At 47.7% G+C, this 15,624-nt stretch overlaps 1 long non-coding RNA gene across 1 annotated transcript; it reads right to left on the reverse strand.

Moving 5' to 3' along the window:
- Positions 1-5,021: 5,021 nt before the first annotated feature.
- On the reverse strand, positions 5,022-7,665 carry LOC146356640 (uncharacterized). Its single transcript, XR_014787466.1, has 3 exons — positions 7,546-7,665; positions 6,699-6,880; positions 5,022-5,624 (listed from the first exon to the last, which is right to left on the reverse strand). It is a non-coding gene; the product is annotated as an uncharacterized LOC146356640 (long non-coding RNA).
- Between the last annotated feature and the right edge of the window lie 7,959 nt (positions 7,666-15,624).

Genomic DNA, 15,624 nt, shown 5'->3' on the forward strand with positions numbered 1-15,624 from the left:
CCTTACTGGTGCCACCCTGGTCAGCCTCTTGGGAAATGGTTAAGGCTATTTCCTTGGAAGTTGCCAACTTGTCAATTTTGAGGTACTTCTCAAGGAAGCTTTGCTCATACAATCATGCTGAATCATTCACAGGATGTTATAGGGGGTGCAGACGCAGTTGCCCTCCATTTGCACACCCCACCATCACCCCATGGCTTCCCACCGCTTTTCCCATCTTGTTTCTTACCATCTTTCTCCCTGTTAAGGCAGGGAACATGGAAACTGTTCCATAGTGTCCTTAACTGGCAGTGATAGGAGCACTCCACCTGGAAGCATGCTTAGACTTAAAATATCTGTTTCCCCAAGTACTGCTACAACCAAACATGAATTTCCCTATATTTTCCAAATGTTCAAAATAGGGATGGCAGAGAATTCCGCCACGGATCTCGGTGAGGCCAAATGCCAGTGCATTCGGCCCGCCGAAATCTGTGGCGGAACGGCCTGCCCCCCCACCCCCCCGCGGATCCCCCCCAGGACGAGACTCACCTAGGGCGGATCTTCCGGGCGGCGGCAGGTGTGGCGGCAGCGGCGGCGGCGGCTGCGGCGGCTGGTCTTCCGACCGGCTGCCGCCGCCGCCGCCATTTCCACTCTTGTAAAAAAAAAAAAAAAAGACATAATAGGCTACGTAAAGATTTACGTAGCCTATCATGGCTAGGTTTTTAAAAAGAAAAACATGACGTGGTAGGCTACGTAAATCTTTACGTAGCCTATCACGGATGGGTGGGTTAAAAAAACCACACAACCGCATACGCAAATGGCGGCGGCTACGGCCGGTGCCATTTGCATTCCTTATTTTTGCCCATCTTAGTCTACGTAAATATTTACATAGACTATGACGGCGAAAATAAAGGGGAATGCAAATAGCGTAGGGGGCACTATTTGCGTCCCTTTTTGATTCCCCGTTTTAGTCTACGTAAACCTTTATGTAGGCTAAAACGGGGAATCAAAAGGGATGCAAATAGCACCCGTACACTATTTGCATTCCCCTTTATTTTCGCTGTCGTAGTCTACGTAAATATTTACGTAGATTCAGACGGTGAAAAAGAAGGAACGCAAATGGCGGCGGCCATAGCCGCCGCCATTTGCGTACGCATTTTTTTGGTTTTGTTTTACCCAGAGACCTCCGCGGCCGGAAATCCAGCTGTGGACGGCTCTGGCCTGGCTGGGCCTGGCCGGCTGCTCCACGGAGCTGCCGTGGAGCACAGCCAGCCATGGAGGATTCTGGGGGGGAGGAACGGAGCACCTCCCCCCTCGTCGAGGATTCCGGGCAGAGGGATGGAACGCCTCCCCCCCACCATAAACATAATCCGTGAGCAGGTAGGTGACTTTCGTACATCCCTAGGGAAAAAAAAAATGCTCCATAGGAAATGAGAGCGAAGATGACAAATGAAATAAATATTGTGGTGATGAAGTGTTTCCAGGACTTCACTATGTAGCAATGAACAGAGGGGTCTGATGGCTTCAATCTGAGTGGGGCATTGAATCCTCTCCGGGTTTCAGTCAGAACCAGTCAGAACTCTAAAGGAGCTGTTCAATGTATAGCTGACCATCTTGGACAGCTCCTTTAGAGTTCTGACTGGTTCTGACTGAAAGCTGGAGTGGATTCACTGCTGCACTGATATTGGGGCCACCAGCCTCCACTGCCCATGAAGCCTCCATATATTGAGTTAAACCATGGGTTTGTCTCTCTCAGGAATTCTGCTGTAGCTGGCAGCCACTCTGCAGAGCATTGTACAGAGGTTTCTATCTGGTTTGCAGCCCGAGATACCTCTTGGAAATGGGTAGTCCAGGAATTTCAGCATGTGACACAGGTGAGCTATTGCTTCTCCCAAGGGCAGGGGCACTAAGGAAATGCCACATTACACGCTTCCCATGCCAGGGCTCAGCCTCAGAACAAATGAGGCAATGAGAAAGAAATGAGGGCTTCTGCATCTGTACATGTGCCAAGTGTTTTCCCCTCAACCAAGGAGCCATCACAGTCAGTCCGCTCCCATGGGGACTAGAGAGAAATGTGTCCGTGTCAGGGAATATTGGTTTCCCTCCCAGGACATTTCTTTTAAATTAAGACAAATTATTGTCTGCCCAGATGTGATGAGCATCAACTCCGTCTTCCTGTTATGCCCTGAAAATTACATGGCTGTCTCATGTTTCAAGATCATCACAGCCTAGCTAGTTTCCATCATCTTTCTTGTTGGTTTGTTTTTGTTGTTTCACTGGCAACCAAAACGTTTGAGAATTTGTAACACCTCACCTCTTAGGTGAGCATGAATATATTGGGACTTTTTAGTATGAGAACAAGGTGAACAAGATGGACCATGATGGAGGTTTCTCAAATTATGAATGCTAAAAGGGTGTAGGCAGAGGTCTCCCTCTGTAATAATAACCAAACTCAGAGTCACCCAATAAAATAGCTTGATAGGAGATTTGGGATGGATGAATGGAAGTACGGTTTTACATGAGGTATAGTTCAATAGTGATAACCTCTGGATTACATGGCTTTGAAAGGGGGTAAGACAAAAAGGGTACATGAACTTCCCATCAAAGATTCTGTCACTGTTCTAGGAAGAGACTGAAATCTTCCTTTTCAGTTGTGCTGAATGTTTGGATGTTGGGTCCCCAAACAGGTTTTACTCCCATCTGTGGTTGATACATTTATGATCATGTTTTTCTTCTATATTTCATTTTCAATGGTTCCATGGTATCTTATGATATTCTATGATTTAGGAGTGGCTGCAAAAACATCACCGATGCAATGAATATGAACTTGAGCACGCTCCAGGAGAGAGCGGAGGACAGGAAGGCCTGGCGTGCTATGGTCCATGGGGTCATGAAGAGTCGGACATGACTTAATGACTGAACAACAACAAAGCAACTACCTGCCATGGCTGAACATTATGAAGGTTCCATTGGACTCCATCTGCTCTGGATTTATATTTGGCTCTAGAAAAATATATGGCATGCAGAGCATGTGCAACAGCATAGACAGCATTGTTGACACTATAGCTTTACCCAGATAGTCCCATTTCAAAGGTGGATCCAGAAAGACTTCCCAGCTTCTCCTCCCCAGTGCAGATTTCCTTGCTTTTTTCCATAAAGTCCATATGTGGGAGTGAACACTCAAATGCACTGAACCAGAACGGATGAATGAAATGAATATTTGACCGATATGGATGAATGCTCTGGAGAAAGTCCTGAAATCCTGGAACCACATTTGTATGGAGAGTGAATGACAAGGTGCCATTGAAGGTTTTTGTGGTGAATTTGTCTGCATCCAGTGAGGTAGTGTAATCCCATTCAGCTGTAGTGATCCACGCCCTTTGTATGGCATTCATAAATCGAAATTCATTGGAGTACAACACTAATTGTAAACCCTCCAGTGACAGGCAGTCTCCATAGGCAAGTGTCACACTGATTTCATTGAGTGAGAGAATAGAATGAATTGATCTCATTTTTTCTCCAAGTATTTCATCTGGTAAAAATATTGACCACCTGTGTCCCAGCAATGAGATATTATTCCGCAAGAGCCTGGGTCTCAAGGTTTGAAGGAAGGTTTTGCCACTTTCATCATCAGAAACAAGGAGGCCAATCCAGTTCCATCCAAAATGTCTGAGTAGGTGAACAATCCCAACATACTGAGGATCCTCATTTGGGACCATCTGGTAGAAAGAAGGGAACTGGGTTTTGTCCCTCAGTACTGGATCAAAGGAGCCATAGCTCACCTAATGGGAAATATATCATTTTTCTTTAAAATCTGAGAAAACTCTCTGTTTCTTCACAGACATAAACTAACTCTATCCAAATGTCTGTCAAAGTTAAAATCTTGATCTTATTGAACAGGATGTTCTAGCAAATATGGCTTCTCTTCCAAATGTGGTTTGGAATCTTACACTTCCAAGTAAATTTATCAGGTAATATTAATAGTCACATGATTTGTGAATATTGTGGGTTGTTAAATTCCACTGTATTGGGGTTTGTCTTTTTAAAAAATGTTTTAACTCTCTTGACCTGCTGTTTTATTCTTTCACAGTGTTGTTCACTGCTCCAAAGTCTTCTGATGTGGAGCGGCATATAAATATTGTAAATAAATAAATAATAATAAATAAATGATAGCACGATACTAAACAGGATGTGGAAGAAACTGGTTTTCTCCAGGTTTAAATTTCTAATATGTATCATTCACTTTTGATTCTTCAACTGTCGTCTCATACCAACATACATGAAAGTAAGCTTAGCTGTGAGTATGTATAAGAACATAGGAAGTATCATGCTGGATCAGAACAAGGTCCATCTAGTTGAGCATTTGGTTCACACACTGGCCAACCAGCTGCCCACAGGAACCCACAAGCAGGTCATGAGTGCAACAGCGCCCTCACACCCATGTTCCCCAGCAACTGGTGTGCATACTGCCTCTGACACTGGAGGTGGCACATAGCAACCAAGACTAGTAGTCATTGATATCTTACATCTACAGGATAACCCTCTAAGAGCTGGCATTCTAGCTTCCAGGAATCACCATAGGTACCAAAATGGTGGTTCAGGCAATGTAGTGCTCAGGGGGCTGAGCAGAGACTCAGTTCTCAGAAGGAGAAGAGAAAGTATGTCTCTGAGATCCCACTCTAATGAATATGGAAAAAGTACAGATTCACAGAGAACTACATTGGGGTAAAGCAGCCTCTTGGAGAGTAGGTGTCACTTTCGGAATAGATGAGGATTGGCATAGGACCAATGGGAAGCAACAGGATGGTGGATGCCAGGTCAACATCCCTATCCAGGTTAAGTACATTGAAAGATGCCTTCTATGAAGTCAGGCCTTTGATCCCTCTATCCTAGTACTCTCTACTTTGACTAGCAAGGATGCTCCCAGATCTCTCCCTGCCACGCAATCTGAGATCCCATGCATAATATTTATGCATTTATGTATTAATTGAGAGTATTTTCGTTCCGCTTTCCAGCCAGTAAGGCTCCCAGGACAGGACACAAATCCTCAAAATAAACAAGACGCTTTATTCTCTCAGGTTTAGCATCCAAAAAAAGGAATCAAAATGTGAAACTGTGGAGGAAGGAGTAAAAACAGCAAACTCATGCATCATTCATTACAGCTACAGGTTTCTGATCTTGATCAGTTGTTGTGATAGAAAAAGTTCAGAGACAAGGGGAGCCAAAGGGAGTGGGTCCATCAGCATGGCCAGGGGAATATGCCTGCTCCCCTCGACTCTGCTCTGCTTCAGCCTGAGGGCCTGCCTGCTGCTGGGAAACAGTTGGACTACATTAAGTCACATTGATTGCAATGGGTCTACTCTAAGAATGACTCTCTCTTAGAGCGGTAATTGGTCTCTAAGCAGAGTCAATGGAGTGCCCTATATTCTATTTCTCCCTCTGGTGCAGCCTTATGGAATGGCACAAAAGAATGTATTTTATTCTTGTAGCTGATTGTAATCCACCTAGATTGTAATCCACCACTCGACCTTGGGGGAGCTGGGGGTGGCGACAGCTGACAGGAAGCTCTGGCGTGGGCTGGCCCATGAATTCACGAAGAGTCGGAAGCGACTGACCGAATAAACAACAATCCACCTGGACAGTGTTTGCTATTTGAAAGAGATGAAAAACATGGCTAATGAATAAATACATCACCACCATTCTGTCACCTTCCACAGCTTCTCACACACATATTAGTATGTTATCTCCCCAAAGCCACTGTAGGGTCCCTTCCATAGACACCTGTCCCTGTGTCCTCTGCAGATTTGGACTACCAAATGCAGGTGCAAGACCCTGAGGCTGCCGTGTGGAGGCCGGGGCCCCCGGAAACTGCTGCACTATGAGGCAACGTGACATGGCCACCAAACATAGTGCATTTTGGATGTCATTAAGGAGGGCAGAGTGGGAGACAAGCAGATCTGATCCTTGAGCAGAATCCACTGGGAAATTCTTGCATACACAACTCAAGGAAAGGAAAGGAATGGCAGCTGTAAGAGAAGAACATGACGGCACTCGGCATAATAGCCAGTCAAGCCATCTGTTGCAGTCACAAAGCACCCAATGTGCATGGACAGATTTCCTCTTTGTCGGAGTTCCACATTCATTCCAAAGGTGGTAGTGTCTTCGGACCAGGTATGCCCTGATCTATGTGTAGCAGGGAGGCCAGGCCAGGCCAAACAGAATGCCCCATTCCTGTTTGCCTTCCCCTTCCTATGACCTTTCCACTACCACCCAGTGGGATTCTTTATTTCCATGGCTGTATGGACCAATTGGCGTTATACACAGGGCTGCCTTGGAAAATGGTCTGGAAACTTCAGCTGGTCCAAAACAGGGTTGCAAGACTGTTAACAGGGACTAGCCGACATGATTATAGCATGCCAGGGTGTTTCCATTGACTGAAACAAGGAGGAAAAAGGATAGGGAGGAAGAAGGAAAAACAGTAAAGCCATGCATCATTAATTAAGGGAGCAATCCTCACTATATAGGCAGCTGCCTCCGAACTCAGAAGAGACCCTCTATCCAAAGCATGGCGGGAGAAGCCCGGAGGGGATCTTGCCTGGCTATTTTTCAAGAGACAGCCATTTTAACTTTTCCATCTGCACTGTGTGCCAGTCCATTTCCAGGCTTGATTCAAAGTGCTGATATTCACATTCAAACCCCTAAACAGCATGTGGACAGCTTACCTGAAAGATCGTCTCCTCCCATATGCACCTGGCCAGGCCCTAAGGTCACCTTAAGGGGTCCTTCTCTGGCAGACCCTGCCAAGGGAAGTGTGGTGGCTACCAGGAAGAAGGCCTTTTCTGCTGTGGCAGCTCCATTTCATGATGCATTTTGCAACGGTAATTGTTGTGAACCATCCAGAGAGCTTTGATATAGAAATGTAATAAATGAATGAAGGAACGAAGGAATGAATGAATAAAAAAATCTCTGGGTATCTTGTAAATACCTTCAGGTAGTGTGGGGTTTGGCTTCTAGGCATGGGATAGGTAACACAACAAGGAAAGTGTCATGGGTTTAATGCTTGAATAGTTACAACACAACCATAAGAGCAAGGAAGTTGGATCCCAGCAGAAGCTGGGTCCCAGGTAGCCAGCTCAGGTCAACTCAGCCTTCCATCCTTCCAAGGTTGGTAAAATGATTACCCAGCTTGCTGGGGGAAAGGTAGTCATGACTGCGGAAGGCAATGGCAAACCACCCCGCTATAGTCTGCAATGAAAACGCCAGTGTGAGCGGCATCCCTCTAAAGGTCAGTAATGACCCAATGTTTGCACAGGAGGAACATTTCCTTTCCCCATCATGGATCACTGCCTTGTTGTGGCAAAGGGGCTTGCATAACTCAGTGAAGCCATAAGCTATGCCGTGCAGGGCCACCCAAGACAGACAGGTCATGGCGGACAGTAGGGATGGCGGAGAATTTCTCCCCGAAACTTCGGGGGGCCGAGCGCCAACGTGTTCGGCCCCCTGAAGTAGTTTCGGGGAGAAATTCTCCGCACCCCTCCACCCCCCACACCCCCCCGGGACGGGACTTACCTTTCCCGAATGTCCCTCCTGGCGGCGGGTCCCGGCGACGGTTCGTCGGGTCTTCGTCAGGGGCGGGGGCGGCAGCCGGTCTTTCGACCGGCTGCTGCCGCCGCCATTCCAATAAAAGTAAAAAAAAAAAAACACGCCCCCGTGATAGGCTACGTGACGATTAACGTAGCCTATCATGGCTAGATTTGCAAAGTCAGCCGTGATAGGCTACGTAAATCGTCACATAGCCTATCATGGGTGACTTTAAAAAAACAAACAAACAGCGCGTACGGCTAATGGCGGCCCCCATAGGGAGCCGCCATTCACGTTCCTTATTTGGTCGCTGTAGTCTACGTAAAGATTACGTAGACTAAGGCGAAACTAAGGGCAACGCTATTCCAACTGAGCTATTTAAAATCCTAAAAGATGATGCTGTTAAAGTGCTGCAATCAATATGCCAACAAATTTGGAACATTCAACAGTGGCCACAAGACTGGAAAAGGTCAGTTTTAGAGATGTACGAAAGTGACTTACCTTTCCGCTGATTATGTTGATGCTGGAGGGGAGGCGTTCCGTCCCTCCTCCCGGAATCCTGGCCGGGGGGGGAGGCGCTCTGTTCCTCCCCCCCCCCCGGAATCCTGGCCATCTGGCTGTGCTCCGCAGCAATTCTGCAGAGCAGCCGGCCGGCTCTGCCAGCTGGCTCTGCCAGCAGCCGGACATCTGGCCACTGGCTAGCAGGGACGCAAATGGTGGCGGCCGTAGCCACCGCCGTTTGCGTCCCTGAAGTCAGCCGTGATAGGCTACATAAATCTTTACGTAGCCTATCAAGGCTGATTTAAAAAACAAACAAACGCGCGTACTCAAATGGTGGCGGCCATGGCCGCCGCCATTTGCGTACGCACGTTTGTTTGGTTTTTTAAGCATTTACGTAGCCTATCACGTTTTTTTTGTTGTTGTTTTTTAACTGGAAATGGCGGCGGCGGCCGGTCAGAAGACTGGCCGCCGCTGCCAAACTGCCGCCTGAGCCGCCGCCGGAGCCGCCGCCGCCAGGAAGATCCGCCAAAGGTAAGTCCCGTCACGGGGGGGGGGGCGTTTCGCCACCGATTTCGGGGAGCTGAATGCACTGGCATTCGGCCTCCCCAAGATCCGTGGCGGAATTTTCGTACATCCCTAGCCAGTTTACATTCCAATTCCAAAGAAGGGCAATGCCAAAGAGTGTTCAAACTATTGTACAATTGTGCTCATTTCTCATGCCAGCAAGGTGATGCTCAGAATCCTACAAGCTAGGCTTTAGCAGTATGTGAACCGAAAACTACCAGAAGTATAAGCTGGGTTTCGAAGAGGCAGAGGAACTAGAGATCAAATCGCCAACATTCGCTGCATCATGGAGAAAGCAAGAGAATTCCAGAAAAACGTCTATTTCTGCTTCATTGACTACGCTAAAGCCTTTGATTGTGTGGGTCACAACAAACTCTAGCAAATTCTGAAAGAGATGGGGGTACCAGACCACCTTACCTGTCTCCTGAGAAACCTTTATGAGGGTCAAGAAGCAACAGTAATAACCGGACATGGAACAACCAATTGGTTCAAAATTGGGAAAGAAGTACGACAAGGCTGTATATTGTCACCCTGTTTATTTAACTTATATGCAGAGTACATCATGAGAAATGCCAGGTTGGATGAATCACAGGTCGGAATTAAGATTGCCAGGAGAATTATCAACAACCTCAGATACGCAGATGATACCACCTTAATGGCAGAAAGTGGAGAGGTTCTAAAGAGCCTCTTGTTGAGGGTGAAAGTGGAGAGTGCAAAAGCTGGTTTGAAACTCAACATTAAAAAAAGAAAGATCATGGCATCTGGCCCCATCACTTCCTGGCATATAGAAGGGAAGAAATGGAAGTAGTGACAGATTTTATTTTCTTGGGCTCCAAGATCACCGCAGACGGTGACTGTAGCCATGAAATTAAAAGACACTTGCTCCTTGGGAGGAAAGCTATGGCCAACCTAGACAGCATAGTAAGAAGCAGAGACATCCCCTTGCCGACAAAGGTCCGTCTAATCAAAGCTATGGTTTTCCCAGTAGTAACATATGGCTGTGAGAGCTGAAGAAGGCTGAGCACCCAAGAATGGATGCTTTCAAACTGTGGTGCTGGAGAAGACTCTTACAAGTCCCCTGGACTGCAAGGAGGTTAGGTCAGTCAATCTTAGGGATGTTAGAGAATTCCGCCACGGATCCCAGGGGGGCCGAATTCCAGTGAATTCGGCCCCCCAGAATCTGTGGCGGAATGGAGCAACCCGCCCCACAATCACAAGAAAGCCCCCCTGGAACGGAGCCTACCTGGCGGCGGCTCCGGCGGCGGCCCCAGCTCTGGCAGTGGTTACAGTGGCAGCGGCTCCAGCCGCTGCCGGGCTGCTGAGGATGCAAATGGCGCCCTGAGTAGGGGATGCCATTTGCGTCTCTATGGTAGCCCGTGATAGGCTACGTAAATATTTACGTAGCCTATCACGCCTAAACCAGGGACACAAATGGCATCCCCTATGCCATTTGCGTTCCCATTTTCGCCATCATAGGCTACGTAAATATTTATGTAGCCTATCACGGAGAAAACAGGAATGCAAATGGTGTAGGGGATGCCATTTGCATCCCTGCTTTAGCTGTGATAGGCTACGTAAATATTTATGTAGCCTATCACGGGCTATCATAGGGACGCAAATGGCATCCTCTACTCAGGACGCCATTTGCATCCACAGAAGCCTGGCAACGGCTGGAGGCCCTTCTGCGGGTTGGCCTGGCCAGCGGCTCTGCAGCCTGGCCGTAGAGCGGAGCTGACCAGGCAGAATTCCGGGGGGGGGGGAGGAAAGGATTTCCTCCCCCCTCATCGAAGATTTCGGGGGGGGACAGAACTCCTCCCCCCCACCGCGGATGTCCCTCGACGAAACCAGGCAAGTGTTTTGTACATCCCTAGTCAACCGTAAAGGAAATCAACCCTGACTGGTCATTGGAAGGAGAGATACTGAAGCTGAAGCTCAATTATTTTGTCCACCTAATGCGAAGAGAAAACTCTCTGGAAAAGACCCCGATGCTGGGAAAGATTGAAGGCAAAAGGAGAAGGGGACGGCAGGGGATGAGATGGCTAGATAGCATCACCGATGCGATGAACATGGACTTGAGCACACTCTGGGAGAAAGCGGAGGACAGGGAGGCCTGGCGTGCTATGGTCCATGGGGTCATGAAGAGTCAGACATGACTTAATGACTGAACAACAACAACAAGAAAATAGCAACATTAAATTCTTCCAGCTAGCCTGACAAAATGGGTCCCCAATTTCTCAATTTTTTCGCAGCAATATCTTTCTGTCAGAGTTCTCATCCGTCCCAAGCAGGTTTCTTTTTTTATCCTTCATCTTCTCTCCTTCATTTCTCTCAACCTTGTCCTCTTTCAAAAGTTTCTTTTTGGCCTGTTTTATATGCCAAAGTTAGCCTATGCTCAAGTAACTTTAACCGATCAGAAAGGCTTGCCTTTAGCCTAAATTGAGTCCCTGTGTCTTTCCTCAGACCTTTTTCAATACGGTCTTGCAAAACCTTTGCATCTTGCAAGCTGTAGGACCTTCGGCACCACAAAAGCAAACAACCTGTTTTCCAAACTCATAAACCATTTGACCTCTTCCAGAACCACCCTGCCTTCCTTCCTTTAGAAATCTTTTGGTCCAGGGGTGGGGAACTTCTTCAAACGTAGGGGCCAAATTCAATTTTGGAGAAGCTTCCAGGGGCCACATTCCTGGGATGGGAGGGGCCGAAAGCAAAGGAGGTTGGCCCAAAGCCAAAAGGGGTGGGGCCAAAATAACCAAAATATCAGCATATTGTAGCTTAAAGTAACTAAGCCTTAGGGGAGGATTTTCAGAAGGGTCCAAGACAGCACAAAAGCCAGGAAACCAGAAACTGATCAATGATCAGGGGAAACAGAGGCAGTAGAGGCAGCATGGCCATCTGGGGAACCCCAGGGGGGCAATTTTCTCCCTTGGGCCTGATCTTACCCTCCCCTGTTTTAGTCTACAATCAACTTGGACTGTACTGTGAGAATCAACCAACTGCAGGGGGATTCTGTGCAAAGGGAGTTTTCAATTTGAAAGAGAAACGATCAAAAGTGTACTGGAACAAGTAGTGCTCCTATATTCTGGGAACAATGACAAAAACAACAGAATTCATGAAATAACCTATACAAATTACACATGGATAGGGGTGTACGAAACCCCCCTTACCTGGCTTTGCCGGGTTCTGCTGGGGAGAAGGTGCTCCGTCCTTCCCTATGGAATCCTCGCCGGAATCCTCGCTCTGCATCTCTCCCCGGAATCCTGGCCAGCCGGCTCCGCTCTGCGGGGATTCCGCAGAGTAGCCGGCTGGCCCCGCCAGCAGCCAGACATCTGGCCGCTGGCTAGCAGGGACGCAAATGGTGGCTGCTGTAGCCGCCGCCATTTGCATCCCTGTATTCAGTCGTGATAGGCTACGTAAAGACTTGCGTAGCCTATCACATCTGGGTTAAAAAAAAACGTGTATGCAAATGGCGGCAGCTATGGCTGCCACCATTTGCATTCCGTATTTTTGACCATCTTAGTCTACGTAAATATTTACGTAGACTAAGACAGAAAGAATAAGGGGGAATGCAAATAGCGTAGCGGTCGCTATTTGCGTTCCCCTTTATTTTCACTGTCTTAGTCTATGTAAATATTTACATAGACTAAGACGGTCAAAAATAAGGAATGCAAATGGCGGCGGCCATAGCCGCCGCCATTTGCGTATGCATTTTTGTTTTTTAAAAAAACCCAGATGTGATAGGCTATGTAAGTCTTTACATAGCCTATCACAAATGGGGGGGGGGACAGACTGCAAATGGTGGCGGTGGCGGCAGCAGCCGATCAGAAGACCAGCCGCCTCCGCCGCCGAAGCCGCCACTGGAGCCACCGCCGCCATCCGGAACATCCACCCCCGGTAAGTCTCGTCCCGGGGGGGATCCGCAGGGGGCGGGGGGGTGGCAGGCCATTCCACCACGGAGTTCAGGGGGCCAAATGCACTGGCATTCGGCCTCACCAAGATCCGTGGTGGAATTCTCTGACATCCCTACACATGGGCAACAAAACCAAACGAAGCATGGACCCAGATCACAGGACATGGAATGGGAAAGAAATTAGTTTTGTTTGGAGTTTTCATTTTTCAATGCATTTGTACAATGCATCTGTGTAAATTAGGGGAATTTACATCAAAAAATGTATACATTAGGCATAGTAGAGTACAACATCACGTATATTAGAGGAAAGCGGTTGCAAAAAAAATTATACCAATGGGAACTGGAGAAAGAGGGCAGAATGAGCTTCTCCTTGAAATACGATGAGAACATTATAGAAACAGAGAAATGTGTCCATCCCTACTCAGCACTCTTGCATTAACTTGAATTTACGACATCTTTCTTTCTTTAAAGCTCCGGTTATGTCTCTATGAACCCATCCGGATGATACAATGAAAACAGGCAAGCAGTCCTGCTTAACTGAGATCATACTTTTAGGCTTCTCTGATTTCCAGAATATGTGGGCCTTTCTGTTTTGGCTGGTACTACTATTCTACTTGGTAACATTGGCTGGAGACAGCATGATATTGATCCTCACCATTGCTGACCCTACCCTTCACACATCGATGTACTTCTTCCTCTGGAACTTGTCCTTCTTGGAATTGGCTACACCTCATTAGGCATGTCAGAGAATTCTGCCCAGATTTTAAATGGGATCGAATTCTGACAAATCTGGTCCGCAGAATCTGAGCATCTGAGGGGCCATAGGATTTTTGGATGCCTGGATCCAAGGCTGGAGAAAGAAGGGATGGTGGAGAATTTCTCCCCGAATTTTCAGGGGGCCGAGCGCCAACGCATTCGGCCCCCCAAAATCGGCAGTGAAATTCTCCGCCACCCCCCCGCCACCCCCCGGGATGGGACTTACCTTTGGCGAATGTCCCTCCTGGCGGCGGGTCCCGGCGGCGGTTCGGCGGCGTTTCATCGGGGGCAGGGGCGGCGGCCGGTCTCTCGACCAGCTGCCGCCGCCACCATTACAAAAAAAAAAGTAAAAAAAACAACAACACACACACCCGTGATAGGCTACGTAACGATTTACGTAGCCTATCATGGCTAGATTTCCAAAGTCAGCCGTGATATGCTACGTAAATCGTCACGTAGCCTATCACGGGTGACTTCGGGGAAAAAAAAAAGCACATACGCAAATGGCGGTGCCCCATGTGCGCCGCCATTTGCGTTCCTTATTTTGGCACGTCTAGTCTACATAAACATTTACGTAGACTACGGCAAAAATAAGGGCAACGCAAATAGTGTTCCCTTATTTTCGCCGTAGTCTACGTAAATCTTTACGTAGACTAGACGTGCCAAAATAAGGAACGCAAATGGCGGCGCCCATGGGTGCCACCATTTGCGTACGTGCTTTTTTTCCCCCCAAGTCACCCATGATAGGCTACGTGACGATTAACATAGCTTATCATGGCTGACTTTGGAAATCTAGCCATGATAGGCTATGTTAATCGTTACGTAGTCTATCACGGGTTTTGTTTTTTTGTTTTTGTTTTACTTTTTGTTTCGCGGCCGGGGAGACGGGGCGCTTCTCCCCGGCCTGAATTTTGGCCGTACGAGGCAGGGCGCCTCCCCCCCCCGGCCTGAATTTCAGCCGGGCAAGGCGGGACACCTCCCCCCCCTCACCTGAACTTCGGGGGGAGAAGCGAAGCGCCTCCCCCCCACACAAAGCACCCCTGCGAAAAGGTAAGTGACTTTCGTACATCCCTAGGAGAAAGTGCCCCAACTTCAGGCTGAGGAGTCTGAGCTCTTCTCACCTTTCCCCACCCCTCCCAGCTGGTATGGAGAGAACCACACCGGCTGCCTCTATGAGCTTGCAAATGCAAGCTCGAAGAGGATGGAAAGGGGGCGTGCTGGTGGTCAGGGAGGCGAGGCGAGTGGGGAAGAGGGGATACAAGCTATCCCCAGCCTCTGTGCTTCCCTCTCTATGACACCTCAGCTAGATAGGCAAAAACACTAGTCTAGCTAAATTGCAGAGCAGGAGGCGCATTATCGTACTCAGAAATTAAAAGGGAATTAAATGGTGTTCCCCACACCCTATGATCTTTTTCTTTTCTTTCCAAAAATGTGCTCTATCATCATTGAATATCTAAGGAACTGCTAAGATATATGATAGTTTGAGCAACTGACAATAAGGCATAAATAACATTTTCTATCTAAAATCTATAAATTACTCTTGAAATATGAACCAGAACCAGAAGAGGTTAAGGATTATATGATTTCAATTACAACATATTGGAAAGATGGCCTTGTAGGCCCCTTCCAACCCTACTATACTACTATTCAATGATAAGAATACTCCAATGGAAATATGAGAATACCTATGTAAAAAGAGCCATACTTTTACATTAAACATGTCGGGTTTTTGTCCTGGCTACTAGGCCTTGCCACCTCAGAATCAATCATACAATCATAGAATCATAGAATAGTAGGGTTGGAAGGGGCGTACAAGGCCATCGAGTCCAACGCTCAATGCAGGAATCCAAGTTAGAGCATCCCTGACAGATGGCTGTCCAGCCTTGTCTTGAAGGCCTCCAGTGTGGGAGAGCCCACCACCTCCCCAGGTAATTGGTTCCATTGTTGTATTGCTCTGACACTCACGAATTTTTTCCTGATATTCAGCCGGAATCTGGCTTCCTGTAACTTGAGCCCATTATTCCGTGTCCTGCACTCTGGGATGATCAAGAAGAGATCCTGGCCTTCCTTTCTGTGACAACCTTTCAGGTACTTGAAGAGCGCTATCATATCTCCCCTCAGCCTTCTCTTCTCAAGGCTAAACATGCCCAGCTCTTTCAGTCTCTCTTCATAGGGCTTTGTTTCCAGTCCCCTGATCATCTTTGTTGCCCTCCTCTGAACCATCTCCAGCTTGTCTGCATCCTTCTTAAAGTGTGGTGCCCAGAACTGGACACAGTACTCCAGATGAGGCCTAACCAGTGCTGAGTAGAGGGGAACTAGTACTTCCCACGATTTGGAAG

The sequence above is a fragment of the Heloderma suspectum genome, chromosome 2 (genome assembly GCF_057233095.1).
Source record: "Heloderma suspectum isolate Gila_16-S chromosome 2, 16-S_ref, whole genome shotgun sequence".
Lineage (NCBI taxonomy): Eukaryota > Metazoa > Chordata > Lepidosauria > Squamata > Helodermatidae > Heloderma > Heloderma suspectum.